The following is a 19,644-nucleotide window of genomic DNA, read 5'->3' as shown; positions in this document are numbered from 1 at the left end:
TACACTGATGAATCCAGAGGCAGTCTGTCTCCCCAGACAACTGATGTCCGCAACCTGTGCATAATCTGCATAAATCAATGATACCATCCTACCAGGATAAAGATCGTTTCAGTAGTTTAACCCTCCGTTAAACGCGCGCTCTGTTGTAACACCACTACACGCGCGCGGACTGAGAGTCCGCGATTGTTTGTAAGCTTCCATTCCTTTCATTTCAATTATTTTTTCAAGAATTCCTTATTTCTCTCTTTTTTCAATCTGCCTTACATCGTAATTACTTTATTTGATTTGATTTATATTGGTAAATGTGTATACAATCTACATTTACAAGAACATTTCAGTCCTTTAAATAAATTAGAAGTTATCAACTGCAAATCACAGGACTTAGCAAAACTAATTGTAAATTAACAATAATTGGTTATTAATTTACTCCTTGGAATAAAATTGTAATCGTTAAATTCTATTAATTGATGTATATCGCACGGAAGAAGTCACGATGTCGTGATGTTCTTGCCATGGAGTAAGTGCATTTCATTTCATCCACCTTATCAACGCCCGACTTCGTGTCATTATAGAAGGTAATGATTGAGGGTTTTGATCCATCTGAATTGTCTTCAATAGAATTGTCTTCATGCAAAGTAGATAGAACCAATACAACTTTGTCTTTCCTTGACTTGTATGACACAAGGGTATATATAGCGATTTGTGCATGTTACGATTTCTTGTAGCATTTCGTCGGTAAAGAACAATTGAAGAGCTTCAACTGGCGTCTCAGTATTCATGGCAACTCCTAATACTCCAGGCAAGTGTTTTATAATATTATGTTCAGGTTGCCTGACCCTTCTATTGCAGGGTGATGATTCCACTCAGTCCCGTCCTTTCCAACATATATTCCATGCTGTTCACTTTCAGTCACATCCTCTTCGTACGTGGACTGTTTTCTCTCAGAATTATGACCACTATCGATTACGACGTCCCGATCACTATCATCACTTGCACCAACTTCATCGTCGTCCAATGACTGCTCGATTTGATCCATAACTCTCGGAATAAATCGCATCAACTCCTTGGAAAGAGGACGCAAAATAATTATTCATAGCTCATTTTGTAATATCGTGTTTATCCCACTGTAAATAATCACAAGTAGAAAATATATAAAAATGAGCCCACTACTACACTTGTAGGTAATAAAAGTATATAATTTTATAATAAATAATAACGGAAGAATGGACAACTTACCAAAATAGTGAGTAAGATTAACAACTCACCAATACACGCCTGCGGACTCAGACTCCGCAAGTCTGCAGTTGACAATATAAACTTCCGTAATCAACAGCCCGGCGGTTACTCAAACATTCTCACGCCGTCACGGCCTCTGTATTGTTGCAGAAGGAAGCTACAAGAAGGCAGCCCGTTCTGCCTTGCATTTTCGGCCTATGATACCAAAGAATAATAAAGTGCGGACTCTCACCCCGCGGCGCGTGTACGGATGGTTAACAGAATGAGGCTGGTTCGACTGTACGAAGAGGTCTATCCGCTCTAGTTTCATATAATTTATGGCATAGACACTACTATCTGCGCACTTTTTAGCGATAGATTTCTGTACGGGTTTGAGGAGTAAGAAGAGAACGCTTCCGGTTCCGTAAGTACTGCCAACTGAATGGAAATGAAATCTGGTATGAATCGATAATATGATCGATCGATATGAATTTTCTCAATCTTTGTTATTTTAAGCCAATAACTGTGTCACACACACATTATATAACATTTCTCGATGTGAACCTTATTCATAGAGTGAATTCTATAGTTTGGCTTTGCTATGTAAATAACAACAGTACTAGTACGTAAAGTGTACGCCAGACGTCGCACAGCGATGCATAAGCGATTCATAGTTTGTGTTTCAAAGATTGCCAGTACGAATCTCGAAGATTGCCGAGGTCGACCGCTTCAGCTCTAGGGTGTAAATCTATCGCTAAAAAGTGCGCAGATAGTAGTTATTCTTATCTCTCTCGAAAACCGATATAATTTGGAATGAGAAATCACTTAGCAACACTGATTCTAGGGCTATCAGAAAATGTTCTTCGAGATGCCAACGCTAAGTCCACCGTAACCGGATGTAAATAGATTTCTTTCACTTCTCTTCGCAGTGTGTCGTAAGAGGAATGTCAGCAAACTGTCGTGACAGTACGTTGAACACTTTGCCATGTCTTTGTTCGCTAATTTTTCATGCTTACTTCTAACTTCCAGCTACTTTGCAACGTACAGCTCAAAAATAACGTTGGAATTCTTGGAATGCAGATTTCACACAAAGTTGCAAAGTACAGTGTTGGTATTTGTTATGCATAATATGGAGTGAACTGCACGGTTCTGTACTCATATCGTTTGAAGTTCCAACAGCACGAGAAAATATCTTTACGCGATTCGAAATTTACTGGAGTTATAATGACGTAGTATTTGTGTAACACTGAAGATAGAATCTCTTTGTTCTTCCCACTGAAAATACTTGAGTTAAATCGAGTGAGAGGAAGGCCTTGCAGGAGTGTCACTGACTACTTTACTACAAAGCGAGGAAAATTAATACAGTACCCTAGCTGGCTAATTATATTTGTATCCATCTAAATGCTGACTGCTCTGAGAAGTAGCACCCACCACATAACTACTTTCCGACAATAATTGTCATCAACGTACATGTGCAGAGAGTCCACCATCCAACTCAAGAGATCCTTGCCTGGTTAGCTTGATTCTTGAATCTCCCGCACATTTAATCCGAATATTCGGTGCCACCTCCTTAACTTTTTGAGCGCCTTAGTCAGCTGAGACTGCTGTCCACCCAGAGTAGTATACAGATACTGAGGCTCACGTGGTTAGCATCAAAACGCTGAGTGATTCACCTTGCTGGTCTCAGTCGAGGATTAAAATCTCAAGGTCCCGTTTGAGATATCCACATTCTATTTCCGTATTCTTTAATTATTTTACCACGGAGTTTTTAATTGTTTCTTACGTTACAATGGCCGACTAAGAAGTTCTATATATGAATTGAAATTAATTTCGAAACGTTGCCCGCGCAACTGAGTTGAAATTTATCTAAATATTAGCTGTAGTGCCCGGGGCTGCCCGGACAGATTTTTTAATATTCACCTTTAAGATTTTTATTACCAGTTATTTATGGGTGAAGTGTATATTTACAGACTTCCTTTATGATACGTTGGTTGATATTTTAGGACCTATTATGTAGTCTTAGAGTTATTTAGATGTGTTTGATTTCAAGATTTAGATTATTTAATTTTCGAGTAAAACTGTGTCCTTGTGGAAGCTCGAATTGACTGGGAAGTATTTGATTCTTTCAAAAAAATAATAAGTGATAACTACTGTAGACCTGTGTGCAGGCCTATTACCCGTCGCGCTATTGATATGATGTACACGATTTCAACATTCATTGAGACTGTCCAATCAGCCTTGTGACGCCAGAATCAATGGATTCAACACTAATCTCGGTCATTTTAGACTATTGACTTGTTTTTTTTTTTTTTTGCTTTACGTCACAGATAGGTCTTATTGCGACGATGGGACGGGAAGGGCCTAGTAGTGGGAAGGAAACGGCCGTGGCCTTAATTAAGGTACAGCTCCGGCTTTTGCCCGGTGTGAAAATGGGAAACCACGGAAAACCATCTTCAGGGCTGCCGACAGTGGGGCTCAAACCCACTATCTCCCGATTACTGGATACTGGCCGCACTTAAGCGACTGCAACTATCGAGCTCGGTCTATTGACTTTTAAGCCCTTCTCAGACCCTGTCTCAATGGAGGCTGAACGTGGACCTAAACGGTATCCAGAGCGTCACAATTCGTCTCAGCGGCACATAACGATGCATTCGACACTGCTATCGGTTATTTTCCATTAATTTTACATGTAATACCCTCCCATTCCCCACCCCGAGCAGGAGTTTGGAATATTTCATCTCCATACTACAGTATTCTTTTTCCAGATGGTAAGTCATATGTGTACTTACTACACGTCCTTAAACTCGATCACTTTAGACATTTTCCTTTCTTCACCCGTTCTCACCCCCCCCCCCTGTCGACTGGAACTGTACTTTGCCTTAAACGGCATCCAGAGTGTCACAGATCATCTCAGCAATACCGAAAACTATGGATTCGATACACATATTGGTCATTTTCAGTTATTTTTACATCTCACTCCTACTCTAGGGGGCTAGGGGTCTCTTACCCCCAAGGTATTATTTTCCAGACAGTAAGTTATACCTGTATCAATTTTGGTTGAGTGTTATGCTGGAACATATACACATACGTCCATTATCTCAGTCATTTTGGAAATTTTGTTTTTCACCTTTTCTCACTCTCTATAGAAAGGAGGCTGAACTAAAAAATCCGGAGTGTCACTAATCATCTCAGCGATCCCGAAAAGAATGGTTTCGATACTATTTTCTATTATTCTTACATCATCTCCTCCCACCCGCATCCCTAGGGTATAAAATGTTTGAAGTGTCACTATTCATCTCAGCGATCCCAAAAACGATGTATTCGAGACTATTTTCGATTATTTTATACCTCACTATCCCTTCGCCCCCATCCCAAAGGGGGCTGAACTTGAACTTATAAATGTCTTCAGTGTCACTATTCATCTCAGCGATCCCGAAAACCATGGATTCGGCACTATTTTCGATTATTTTTATATCTCATAGCCTCACAGCCCCACCCCTAAAGGATAAAAGAATCGGAGAGTCACTATTCATATCAGCGACCCCGAAAAGTATGGATTCGACACTGTGTTTTATGTATGCTGGGTATTCAGCCCGAAGGCTGGTTTGATCCTCTACAGCTTCACCAACAGCTGTCATAGACAGCCTAGGTGTCACTGAAGAGACATACTACGGAAATGAGGAGTGAGGTATTTTCCCGTTGCTTTCCTCACTGAGCCAGAAGATGCTATTACATATCAGTCTGCCAAGTCCACTGAAATGCATGCACCAACCGACACTATGAGCGATATTTTCATAACAAGGACTGGTTGCATAAGGAATGGTAATACTAGCATCGCTCATACCTCAGTCACCGAGGTCGATAGCTGCAGTCGCTTAAGGGCGGCCAATATCCAGTAATCGGGAGACAGTGGGTTCGAGTCCCTCTGTCGACAACCCTGAAGATGGTTTTCCGTGGTTTCCCATTTTCATACCAGGCAAATGCTGGGGATGTACCTTAATTAAGGCCATGGCCGCTTCCTTCCACTTCAAAGGCCTTTCCTATCCCATCGTCGCCATAAGATATATCTGTGTCGGTGCAACGTAAAGCAAATAGCAAGCATACCTCAGTCAATTTCATATTGTCAAAGTCAAGGAGGAGACTGTGACAGGTCAATGAAAGTAAAAAAATTATTCTAGCACATGCCAGAAGACACAGTGCACTGTAAACACTATATCTCACCAGCTCCTATTTTCGATTAATTTAATATCTCATTACACCCTCGCCCCACCCCGCACCCCCGCAAAAAAGTGGCTGAACTTATAATTATAAAAACACAGAAGTTTCACTATTCATCTCAGTGACCCCGAATACTATAGATTGTACACTATTTTCGATTATTTTCATATCTCAATCCCCCCTCGCTCCCCACCCCAAAGGGGTCTGAACTTTGACTTTAAAAACCGGAATGTCACTATTCCCCTCAGAGACCCCGAAAAGTATGGATTCCCGGCCGGGTCGGGGATTTTAACCTTAATTGGTTAATTCCAATGGCACGGGGGCTGGGTGAATGTGTTGTCTTCATCATCATTTCATCCTCATCACGACGCGCAGGTCGCCTACGGGAGTCAAATAGAAAGACCTGCACCTGGCGAGCCGAACCCGTCCTGGGATATCCCGGCACTAAAAGCCATACGATATTTCATTTCATTTTCATCAGGTTTTGGTACATCCGAGGCCTTAATTCTTAAGCGAATATAGGATTTCAATAATTTTCTTTTAAAATTACATTATTCGTTGAGGGTTGTGTCTGTGAACTAAGAAATGGTATTTCACAGTTGTTTCACGATTCTCTTTCGTATTCATTTACAATGATTTCGGTGTTAAGGGATGAAATGTGTAGATGTCATCGTTATCTTATCTGAGTCTGTAGACGAACCGGGGAAATTGCGAATGTTATGGGCACAATCTTGGAAAATGAGCACAGGATGGAAATTAATGCAACGCAATCGAATGAAATAAGGCGATCTGATAAATATTAGAGAGCTAAAGGCAAAGAGAAGGGAAACAAGCGAATACAAGGCCATCTCTTAGAAAATAATTCACCTGAGGTAGAGATAGGTAAATCAGGAAGATACTCTTGAAGACATTTATGTGGAGCTTGGCATTGTACCGAAGTAAAATATGGACAATAAATCGATTGACTTATTATTTATTTATCCTCTCAAGGTAAAGACTATGTTGCCTTTTCTGATATCTAACCAGGTTGATAGATTACTAACATGAAGTACTGTGGTTAACAGTTAAATATAAGTGTGTGTGTACTGTAAAGTAAACAGATCGGAGTGGGTGAGCGTGTTAACTCAGAGAATTAGAGTAGGCGAAGTTTTATCTGTCCCTGTAATAATTAAGAAGGGTATTCCGCAAGGCACTATTATTGGATCTTTATGTTTTCTTATATATATATATCAATGATATGTGTAAAGAAGTGGAATCAGAGAAAAGGCTTTTTGCAGATGATGTTATTCTGTATAGAGTAATAAATAAGTTACAAGATTGTCAGCAACTGCAAAATGACCTCGATAATGTTGTGAGGTGGAATGTAGGCAATGGTATGAGGAGTGGTTAAAAGTCAGGTTGTGAGTTTCACAAATAGGGAAAGTCCTCTAAGTTTTAATTACAGTGTTGATGGGGTGAAACTTTCCTTTGGGGATCATTGTAAGTACCTAGGTCTCAATATCAGGAAATATCGTCATTGGGGTAATCACATAAATATGATTGTAAATAAAGGGTACAGATCTCTGCACATGGTTATGAAGTTATTTAGGGGTTGTAGTAAGGATGTAAAGGAGAGAGCATATATGTCTCTGGTAAGACCCCAACTAGAGTATGGTTCCAGTATATGGGACCCTCACCAGGATTACTTGATTCAAGAGCTGGGAAAAAAATCCAAAGTAAAGCAGCTCCGTTTGTTCTGGGTGATTTCCAACAAAAGAGTAGCGTTACAAAAATGTTGCAAAGTTTGGGCTGGGAAGACTTGGGAGAAAGGAGACGAGCTGCTCGACTAACTGGTATGTTCCGAGCTGTCAGTGGAGAGATGGCATGGAATGACATCTGTAGACGAATAAGTTTGATGGGGTAGAAAATGGCTAAGAGTGCAAAGGAAGTGGCCATGGCCTTAATTAGGGTACAGCCCAAGCCTTTGCCTTGTGTAAAAATGGGAAACTACGGAAAACCGTCTTCAGAGCTTCCGGCAGTGGGGTTCGAACCCACTATCCCACAAACCTAGCTTTCGCCTATTCCAGTGTCGGTAAAATCTACCTATATCAGTGTAACGTTAACAGAAAGAAACAGAGACGAAGGTTTAGTCATTCAATATGCAAGCTGAAATTCGTATTGAGTAACTAGCCTATAAGCTTACATGGAATCTATATGTCAAGAATTCGATCGCTTTACACTTTAATTATTTGAAACAACTGGTTGTATACGAAATACGAGGAAATGTGTCCTAAATATTTGTTACCAGATTATCTGCTAAGGTCAATGTTAGTTGATGTTAAGGTGTCGTAATAATTATTGTCTGTTTCAGGGTCTCCTGTCATGAAGTTATTCGTAGTGGCTCACGCAACATCGGTAAGTGAGGCCCAGCATGACAATATCTTTTAGCGAGACCACCCACTCAGTAGCGCTTGCTTATCTTCAATATATTATATAATACTTGAATCCTATTGCAGCTTCACTTTCAGCAAGTAGCTTTACTAACTGGAACTAAGACTAGTATTATGAGGTCAGAAATACTGATTTATCTCTAATGAGGCCTTTCTTTTTCTTTTAGAATGCTAGTTGTTTCACAGAGTCAATAACGTCTGATTAAAAAGAAGTTATTTAACATCCATGGAGGCCATGAAATCCCCCGGACGTGTGGAAAGTAAATATTTTCTGTGATTAAGAAGAATAAAGTGTTTAGTTCTGTGCCCAACCGCCTTTGCCTCCGGGTATTAACTTAGTACTCAATTCCTTAGTAAGCTAAGTAAACACTGAAACGATGGACTTTTGTCGAAGAGGTTGTTGATTTTCTAAATAACTAGCATAGTTAGTAGCTTTCAATAACTAGCTTTCGGATTCAATTTCCTGCACAGTCGGTTGTAATTAAAGTGCACCTACTTAAATGTGAGGTATAACGGGCCTGCCCCTTACCCAGAGTTCCTGGGGTCGATTCACGGCCAGGTAAGGGATTTTTACTTGGACCTGAGTGCTGGTTCGAGGTCCACTCAGCCTACGTGATTAAAATTGAGGAGCTATCTGACGGTGATATGGCGGCCCCGGTTTAGAAAGCCAAGAATAACGGCCGAGAGAATTCGTCGTGCTGACCACACGACACCACGTACTCTCCAGGCCTTCGGGCTGAGCAGCGGTCACTTGGTAGGCCAAGGCCCTTCAAGGGCCGTAGTGCCTTGGGGTTTTGGGAGGGTGTATTTAAATGTGATAGACCGTGTCATTAGATTTAATGGCAAGTTAAGGAACGCTTTTTCGTTACAAAATTTCGTGACTCCAAAGTCTCTTGAAACCCATGGAAATTCGAAAAAACCAAAATCAAAAACTCTTCTCTTTCTGGATGAAATGAACACACTTTACCACCTCAGCCAGGCAGATTTCTGATAATACTTCGTGGTATCAGAGTTACGATAGTTTAATCGTTACGGCGAGGTTTGGTACTCAATAGGAGAAAGTTTTCTAGACCAGCAACCCATGCTACTAGTTGACTCAGTCAGCTGCAAAGGAAATTTGTAACATATATATTTCCTTCAGTACACGTTGTACTCTGTATGTGGATCATTGGTAGAGTGTCAGCTTCCAGATATCAAGATGGTGGGTTCAAACCCAGCAGAGGTCGTCGGAATTTTAAAGGGTCAACCAAAGTCCATTCGATACTCCTTGTCATACGATGCCGGAATGTAGAAAAGATCTCTGGTGACACATTTGATGTTCACCCGATAAAATTATTTACATTTCAGCCATAGGCGACCAAAAGTGATTCGTCTAGTAAGCCTAGAGTAAATAGGAATGTAGAAATTGACGACTAAGCAGCCTAAATGGTGTCCAATTAAAATGCCTGCAAATAGCTGCTGACACCATGCGATTATTATTATTATTGAAAGTAGTATTTCACCGGCGATGTTGCCATTTCTATTATTATTATTATTATTATTATTATTATTATTATTATTATTATTATTATTATTATTATTATTATTATTATTATTATTATGTCAGCTCATTACTACGGACGCTATCGCGAGCCGCAAATCATTGGAAATAAACAGGTGTTATTGACTCTTTAAATCTATATACCATTGTTCTTATGCATGAGTATGTTATAAGACTCATTTGGCATTGACGGCTATTGATTTTTGTTCTGAAAAGGAGGATAACATAAAGATTTTTTAATTGTAATATGAGTATGTTTTGTAGTATACACAGGTAGCTTTCATCTTCCTTAGCATTGTACTGGTTTCTTTGGTTATGAACTAATCATATATATATCGTCGCTATTACTCCAATGTCTTGGAACCATACCTGCCATAAATTCTAGGATTTTGATCCGATAACAATAAAATATCAATCTTTAAATTTGTAAATACACCTCAAAATTACTCTTTGTAAATATTTCTAATTGGCCTTATTATAGTCCAAATTCCAAAAAACTCATGCCTTGAACTGAAACTAATGCTAAATAATAGACTATTTTAAATGGAGTCAAATGAGTCCACGAGTTAGGTAATTTTAACACACTGCATAAACAAATGCACCCTTAGGCCTATAGTAAATCTGCTCGTACAGCAAAGTAATGGAAAGGTGCTCATCTCATGTGTGCAAGGTTTTGGAACCGAGTTCCATCACTTTTGGTTGACGCTAAGAAAAGCCTCATGTCAGTCCTTTTCCACCAAAAACTCTCTTCGTTGACTTTATCTTTAATATGTTTAGGAGGGGTGCAAGGAGCTCACAGTTCCCTACCTGAAGGACAAATACAGTATTAGTTTAAATATCAATGTTATAGGATTATTTATATGCCAGAGAAACGATTCCGAAATTTTTCAGTGGATGCTTTAAAACTGTACGAACGTAATCTAAATTCAATATCAGATATAGTTATTAATGCACTGAAAGGTTCAATATCATTAATGCGAAACCACTTACGTCTGAATTAGCGAGAAATTACAACGAAAGTTAACGCTAAAAAAATTAATTTTAATTTGTGTAATGTATTATACTTTGTCAACTGGCAACCTCTGGTGAGAGAAAGTTGAAATAAATGTTCATTCTCTCTACGCGTTATGAAAATATACCAGCACACTCGAGCCGTTTAGGTGTTTATTAAGCAATTTTCCCCATTATTTGATACAAAAGAATGATAAAATTAAAAAATGTGGCTCGTGACTATTTCTTTTAGGGACGGAATACCATATGTTGACAAAATTTATTGCTGACTATATATTAACATAACTGGAGCTGTTAAAAATGATTCGCTCGGATGCTTCACATAATTTAATTAAATCAGGTCATTTATCAAAAATAAACGGTGTTTTGAAATTGTTGAAACAGTTGTTTTCTCTGCGGAGTCATCATAACATTACACAACGAGTTTTAGTTCTACTTTCGCATCGACAAATTCTACGCCTGTCAGCTGCTGGTCAACAACAGCAACAGAAAGTACAGACCCACACAGTCATGTGGGTTAGTACATTTACTAAAACACATAATATTATCACAAATGATCTAGGCTATTCCCTAATATTCTTCATTTTGTTCTGCGTACAATGTACACCTACAATACTATTTCCAGTTGTCTGCGTGTACATCACGAAATAAATATATCCAGTGCGTGTATACAGTATAACTAATGAGTTTTACATGTTCAAGTCCAATAATATCGGCGTATACTCTGATAGTACTAAGTGAACAAATGCAAAGAACTTATTTGATTTTAAAAGTATTTCTCAGAACATTCTCTTGTATCTTTTAACTCATTCTTCCTGGAACAATAATTACGAACAGACGAAATATTAACCTACAGTATGGTGAAATGTGCAGTAAACGTTTTAGAAAGTATATATTCAGATATCAAATTTAAACACGTCCCGTTCTAGTAAAAAAACGTTTGCGAAAACTTTCAATTCGGACTTTAAGATACAATATAGTCAATACTGTAATTTATACAGTTTCCATAATTTATTATTTACAGCATGAATATTTATTTTGATCTTTTACCTAGTACATCAAACACGGTACTAACCTTTCTACGGTTGGAATAATATATTTATATTGTTCGAACATTCTCTCATGCTCAGATATGCAAATTTAATGATAGTGGAATACATCTACTAATGTTTAAATTCAATTGCCTGCACAGTTCATTACTAAATATATTTTACTCAAGGTATGCATATTTAGTAAACACGATGAGTACTGATAACGTAATTCAATGGTAGCTGAAAGAGTATCACGAACAATACACACGCGTACTTGTTCATATCCTATAGGTTCTAGACACGCGTGTTAATTCTTTGTCCAGGTAATAGACTACATTAGATTTCTGAGGGGTATTAAAAGCAAAAGCAATTATACAGTCTTCAGAAACAATTAGCTTCGTTTCTTCTTCCTAAAAATCGTGTTAATTGGGAGCTACGATAGTTTGGAGTAATAATGACGATATTTCATCATTTTATTTTCTGTGATTAATATTTCAGCTTTTTCAAAATATTTACAATTTTTTCTTACCTCGACTTTAAGGCAAATATAATTGTCTTCCTTGTCTTCATATAAATATTACCTTTATTTTTCTATACCATATCTTTGAATCGAAATATCTTAATTCTCTCATCATACAACTTATATTGTTTGTTTGAGACTGAATTTAGGAATATATTTCAGAAGTATTTTGTTTATTTAACTGATATATATATAAGAGATGTTTACCTCGAATAATGTTTTTTGAAGAAAGTGTTTGGGAAACGTGTGTACAGTATGTTATAATAACTCGGAAATATCCTGTTCATACAAATTTGGATCGCAGAAAAGAAAAGTAAGGTGAATTCAACTATCACTTCCTGTTAATACCTGCTGCAAGTGTGACTACGTAATTCAATAACAAGAATTATGTGTGTCTAAAACTCCTATTGTTTTCCAGGTAAATAAATTATTGTTGCTATTGTTTTCTTGTGTCTTACACAAGTGTAGAATAACGTAAAACTTGTCACATTCTTCTTATTCTAACTGATTTTTAAATGTACACTCACTTGGAATTTTCAAAAATGTAAAATATCATTGAAGAAGAATTAAATATAAAAGATAACTCGAAACAATTTGTTATGTTTGAAACCATTTCTCATATTACTTATTCCGTAAGCACATGTGATATACTCCCTCCATGACAATATTAGGCTAACAATTCCTTGCTATAAAAATTATTTAATTCCCTTATTCCGACCGAACTATTGTCAGTTTGACAGAAATGACATGAAAATACTACCTTTTGTTTGTCTTATACATACAAGTTCAAATGGTAATAATTCAAAAATTGTTCTCTACTTTCGAACACTTTCTATTCTTGATCTATGTGCTGTGTTTGTGATGGTTGCTTCCAATTAATACATGTTTTTGTGTGAATGTTTAGTGTTATCCGATATAAAGTGTACGATAGTGTTAATTTTGTGTGCTTATCCTCAACGCTCCACGCTATTTACATGGAACAGAGAAACAGACACAAAACAGAAAAATAAGTACTTAGTACTGAGATTTAGAATATTCATAATCATGGTGACACTAATATTACCATTAAAACTGAAATTAATTACGCAATTATTTAATTTGATCTTACTTTGCCGAAAGATTAAATATAATTATGTTGGTATGCATTGATCCCCAACAAATTTACTCATTACTTCCAATTAAATTAATTTACAAAAAATCAACTTCCAGATAAATTAATTTACAAAAAATCTCGGTCAAACTCGAGACGAGGATCATTAACATCTCTTCAGTCGAAAACTTCCATAAACGATATTTCCACTTCCGGAGAGGCACGTGGTTATGAAATTCACTGAGCCTACACCAAGAATGAGTACCAAGCTCATTCCTGAGACGAAAGGCGACGAGCTTAAAGCTGAAGACTCTGTCTGACTTAGTGCCGATGTTAGGGATAGGGATGGCTTAAATCCTTACCTTCTACTGCTCCCCAAGCGTCCATGGCCTGTACGAAGGTAGCTGTACGTTTGTGGTGGAATAACATTATTTACAGAAGACCTGAATTAACCGTACGTACTCCTGGAAAATATTAAGAGGTTTTCAAGAAAAAATACCGGTACACGGAAATAAAAATAATTGCTGTAGGCGTATAACCTCATATCACATGGGGGCGTGATTTGTTCAGTGACTTAGATGCTGGCTTCTCACCCGAAAGGCTGAAGTTCGAATTTCGATTCATGTTGGGTTGAGAATTTCATCTCAAAAATCATTTGGTGTTAGGAAGGTCATCCGACCTTAAACCCCAAGCCAAAAGCAAAATGATCCTGAGTGGCTACAGCTAGCCCGTAAATACCTGGCATAAGGTGAAGAAAGTTTAGCCTGGTATCACATGTCCGTTGTAAACTTGTGGTGACTCGACAGGTCTAGCTGAGGATGCTGAAACTGTCTTAATACATGGTTCTGTTCGCCAATCGCCAAGGTGAACTAGTCAGAATGTCGACAGTGCGCGTGGAGCTGACAAGTTGGTTCCATACAGTTAGAAGTACGAGACTCTCCTACAGTTCCTTGGATATTCCATACCCGCAACACAACCAGTCAATGCTGTTCGTTTCTTCGCTCTCGGTATTTCCCCGTCTATTTCTTATTTTCTGTGGTATGGGCTGCAACATTACACCTAATTTACGAAGCTGCTTGTCAGAGTTTGCTTTATACTGAATTCTACAACTTATTTCTGTTCTTTCATGTTAGGAACTTGAGATACATTGGCCGGTAGCCATTAGTAAGCCTACACTTCCTGACTAAATAAGTCATCGTAAAAAAAATGAAGTCTCCGAATACAAATACGGTCAAAAATACGGGTATTATCTGTAGTAATATAACGACAGAATTCTAGAATGAATTTGGGGGTCGAGTTGTTCTTATTTTGACTACTAACTTACATAGCGGATAACTGTGGGTCCCGTGGTGTAGCGGTAGCCTGCCTGCCTCTCACCCGGAGGGCCCATGTTCGATTCCCGGCCAGATCAGGTATATTTCCTGGACCCGAGGGTTGGTTGGAAGTCAACTCAGCCTACCTGATTCTTACTACTGAGAATTTATATGACGGTGCGGTACGGTGGTGACCCGATTTAGAAACCCAGGACCTAGGAGATTCGTCTCACTGACCATGCGTCACCTCGAAATCTGCAAGCTTTCGGGCTCAGTAGCGGTCGTTTGGTAGGAGAAGGCCCGTCCGAGATGTGGTGCCATGTTATTTTTGTTTGTTTATCGGATAAGTATAAAATGAAATACACAATGGTTGTAGAAGTGCGTAAATATAAGGCACATCAAATACATAAGAATTCATAACCTATACGGAGAATAGCACGTTCGGTGCGGAAATATAATGTTTCACTTTTGCATCTCAACTGTACAGTAACTAAGGCCATGGTTTCTTTCGTGCCAGTCCTTGGACTCCCCTACCTCATTGTCGCCATAAGACGTATCCTCGTCGGTACAATGTAAAACAAATAACAAAAACTTTTCGGCTCCAGTTTCCCAAAAGCAGTTGTCGGCTTGATAAGAATAACACCGTTACGTCATGTTACGTCTGTGGTCATATGTAGAAAATGTTTCACTGCACTGAAAATGAAAATCCACAGCCTGTTTCCAGTAATTGGACCGGGTAATGAATAGGATGAATAACGTCCCCATCTAGCGGCGAGGATAGGAATTGTGTCGGCTACCGAAGCCTGTCTCACTCCTCTGGGGCAATAAAATTTCATGACTGACAGATGAAATGAAATGATATTGGAGAATGTTGCTGGAATGAAGGATGACAAGGAAAACCAGAATACCCGGAGAAAAACCTGTCCCGCCTCCGCTTTGTCGTGCACAAATCTCGCATGGAGTGACAGGAATTTGAACCAAGGAACCCAGCAGTGAGTGACCGGCGCTCTGCCGCCTAAGCCACGCAGGTTCTGCGTTTCACTGCACTATTTAGATTTTTTTAAACCAGTACACATAGGACGATCATACGGAAGTGATAACACAAAACGATTTATTGTGGCAGTAGAGAGCCGTTGATTGATTGATTGATTGATTGATTGATTGATTGATTGATTGATTGATTGATTGATTGATTGATTGATTGATTGATTGATTGATTGATTGATTGATTAAAGATTGTGATATACTTATACGGGACTGGCCATGGGAGCTATGAGCTAAAAAGGAGTAGAAATGTCATGGCTACTTATGTACCAGATAGACACGTGGAATAGTATTTCGAAATATTAGGTACAGAGATGGGCAACTTACCAACCATTCTTGTTCTTTCTTCACCTAGTTAGTTCTCCGGAGAGCGCGTAGCTGGTTCGTAGTTAGAATTAATTAAAATTAAAGAGTATCGTAAAGATACAACAGGACAGGAAACGTGGTTGTGTGAGTAAATGAGGAACGAGATAAAATAAACAGTTTGAATGCATAAAAGCATAAACGGAAAATATAAAAAGAAATCACAGGTAACACAAAGATGTAAATTACACAATTCAAACATTGAAGTATTCGGCCATAAAGTGGCAACGAAGTAATAAACGTTACGGTGTCCACGTTGCTATTGCTTTAGCTTATTAGGTTTTGCGATAAGTTTGAACAGGTTATTTACGTAACTCATATGCACCACGTTTATATCTCACGATGTTAGGAACATAAATACTTCGCAGCTTTGTAAATTAAATCTAACATCTATTCCATCACATACGGGATATAATTACATATACACATAAATATAACTTCAGGACTATTTGTTGCCCCCGAAATAAATCACGGAATTTACGTGTGATCCCGCAATCACGGACAAGGATGGGACTTGAATCCGCAACCTCTAAGTAGCGTACGTACTACTGCACAATCTAACAAAACACATGACAACTCAACAAATAAGAACAACACAAAAATGGCATACAGTATGACAAACAAACTCTGCAGCATCTGAAAATAATTACAAGAAAATATAAATAAAAACACTTCACTTATTGTAGTATTAACAAGGGAAGGAATTCTCCTTTTTACTCTTCTTATGCTATGCCAATGACCTACTCAATACAAGTGGGTGGGGGGAGGAAAGGTGGTTTCACTTCCAGCCATGCAAAAAGAAAACCGTCAACAGACTTAGCACACAACGGCCATACTTTCTTGGCTCTGTGGGCCTCTTCATAGTATACATGGAAATTATTCTACTCTGATTCACATCAAAGTATACGCGCCAGATCTCATATCAGGTCAATTTAATCCACAGGAAACTCTTCCGTGTATCAAATCTCCATCAGAAATTACGGAGTACCATTCGTAGATTACATCTCTTTGTCCCTGAGTCCCAGCTTCAAATCAAGTGCACAGTTGTGGGAAAGCCTCACCCGCAAATTCGATAACACTGTTTGTTTCAAAGTTGATATGCTCCTCTGCCCCTTCACGTGAAATTCATGCACACAGACAAACATGCAAATCCTGGCTTTAACTAACCCAATACATCAAAATGAGTTCCCACTCAACACTATAAGGCAGCATATCCTTATGTATAAAGACCCTGGTTTACAACTAGCTACGTAATCACACACAAAGGAATAAAATAAAATACTCGTATTTACATGACAACAAACCCAAATTAGACCTATCTACCTCCTTACCCATAATAAACGAAGCTAAAACACAGGACACACATGCATTAGTCCTGATATTTACATTTGATTGCCAATAGGGCTTAAATGAATATTTAAATTAAATTGAAAGAGAAATATCTGCAAAAATTGCTGTCCCTAACTCATGCCAAAATAAACCTCTTCAACTTATTGCTGTAGACCTCATGATCCCTCCATTGCGGACTCGGTAGTTGTATTTAGCCCGTCATAAGGCTGACGTCATCCTGGGTTGACAGTCCTGGCCTCAGCTACTAGGATGGCTTCATCGTGATGTCGTCTTCTTGAAGTTGAATTTAGGAAGGTCTCATGCTATTGTCAGCTCTTGTCGTAGTTTCCACGGGACTAACTGCAATCAAACACCCAGACAGCCGTCTGCTATCCACAACCGAATTCTTCCGCTCTCTTACTTACTTTAGGGAATATATTGGCGTTGTATCAAGCCAAATGTATTTATTAAATTCCTAAAGCTCAACCACACGCGAACTTATGAATCTAACTTTATGTTTAGGTAAAAATTGTGGCCTAGCTAGCCGAAATATATATGGTTAATGCCCTGTACTCAAGCGCACATGAAACTTTAGTTAGAAGTTTGTACATCTGTAATTCCGCGCGAATGTTCTATTACGAAGTACGCGGCTTATTAGCATCTCAAGGCACGTCATGTCATTCAGCAAATTATGAGGAATATAACTGTGATTTAAATTTCTCTGACATCTTCCAGAAGATTAGATATGGCCTGATTTCCAAAAATGTCAAGCCTGATTCTTGCCGTTTTAATTTTTAATAAAGTGGTAAGTGAAATACCCCGGACAGAATCCAAGTATCTCCATCCTTTCTCCACTATGCTTTCTTGTTCACTCCCTGTGCCACGCCTTGTCGCTGCAGGCTTCATCCACTTCAATATAATCAGCTTAGCTTCCCGCCAATTGTGGCTTCGATTATCTGATGCTATCTTACTGCTGTGTCTAATATCAATTTCTCTTCTCATGTCCCATATGGTTCATAGCCAGGATATATAACGCCTATAGTTCAAAATTGACATATTACTCTGTATTATTACTAGATCCTTTAACTTTATTCAATAGTTCCTCGTTCTCTCCTTTTTGGTGATTGTAAACACTTAGTAAGGCAATGAATTTCGTCTGATTCCCCTGGCATTGGTGGCAATCGTTCTCTGCTCCTTCGTTATCTCCTTCGCTCTCCGGCAAGACCACTTCTAACGTGACTACGTTGACAGCTTGCTCACCATTACCGTCACTTATGTCCTCAATACCTCTGTAATGATTATCAACAGGCTCTTCAGCTTCTACTGCATCTTCTTCTCCTTCTTCTTCTTCTTCATCTTCTTCATCCAATTCCTCGTTCGCCTGATCGCCGTCTGCTTGAAATTGTCCTGGCGGGTAGTATACCTTACGTTCGCTTATGCATTTGGCACTCGAGCGCCTGAGGGTTCAAATTGTATCCCCTACTCTGGTTGACGTATTGCCGGTATTCCAGACTCTCGGCTCCTTCACATCTCTGTTCTGCCTGCTGCTGAACTGCTTCTTTCCATTGCTAATGCTCACTACGTTTCCGCTCCAACTCAGTAAGATACTGGCGAGATTCTCTAATCCTCTCTGCCTCTGGTAATCGATAATAATTTCCCTGTTGCCTAGAGTTCTGAGCTCTGCTATCCTTCAATTGTGGGTATGGTTTTCGTGTCTCGTTCCGGATTTCGTATCTGTGTCAATACCGCCTATCATGTAGTCCCTGGTTATAACCCGACGGACGTGCATCTCCTCTCTCTCTCTCTTCCTCGCTTCCTTATTCGCGTCGGTTACTCCAAAACTGCGGTCTCCACTTCGATCCTCTCTGATAGTAGTTACGGGTCCCCTCTTCATTCCTCATTGACGTTTGCGTCCCTGAGTCTCGGATAGCTCCGTTTTCTCTCCTTACGAGTGAATCATCCTCCTGTATCTTCAATGGTGAAATGCTTCCGCATGACGGACCCTTTACTGATTCTGTGCCGTAGTCTGGTCAAACTGTCGCAGTGTCGCCTCCACTTCAACGGCGGTGCTCACATTAGCAGCTATGAAGGTTCGCTGTACTTCGGCGGGCAATTGCTTCAAAATCGTCGCGATTACTTCGTTCTCTGGTGGTGGGTGATCCAATTCCCTAAATTTAATTAATTGCATGGTAAAGTACTCTGAGAAACGAGTTCGTAATGTTACTGCATATCGGCGAGAGTATAATTCTAATCTCAAACTCTGTTGAATCGACAGGTCCCAGAATTTCTAAAGAAATGCCTGTTTAAACTCATCATAAGTTTGAAACGTATACTTAGACGCTTTCATCCATTGGAATACAGTAAATACCAGGAATTTTTCTACCGTTCGGAGACGTTTCTCTTTAGGGATGCGTCAATCATTCATGTACTCGTCAATCTTTCTCAAAAATGGCCTGGGCGTGATTTCCCCATTCGCTGAAAATTTCTTGGGTTTATACTCCGCAGATCTAATAAGACTGTAAACTGGGATCGAGTTTACAG

This window comes from Anabrus simplex, chromosome 1 (assembly GCF_040414725.1).
Source record: "Anabrus simplex isolate iqAnaSimp1 chromosome 1, ASM4041472v1, whole genome shotgun sequence".
NCBI classification, from domain to species: domain Eukaryota; kingdom Metazoa; phylum Arthropoda; class Insecta; order Orthoptera; family Tettigoniidae; genus Anabrus; species Anabrus simplex.
The sequence above is the reverse complement of the archived record's forward strand: the minus strand, read 5'-3'. Positions refer to the sequence as shown.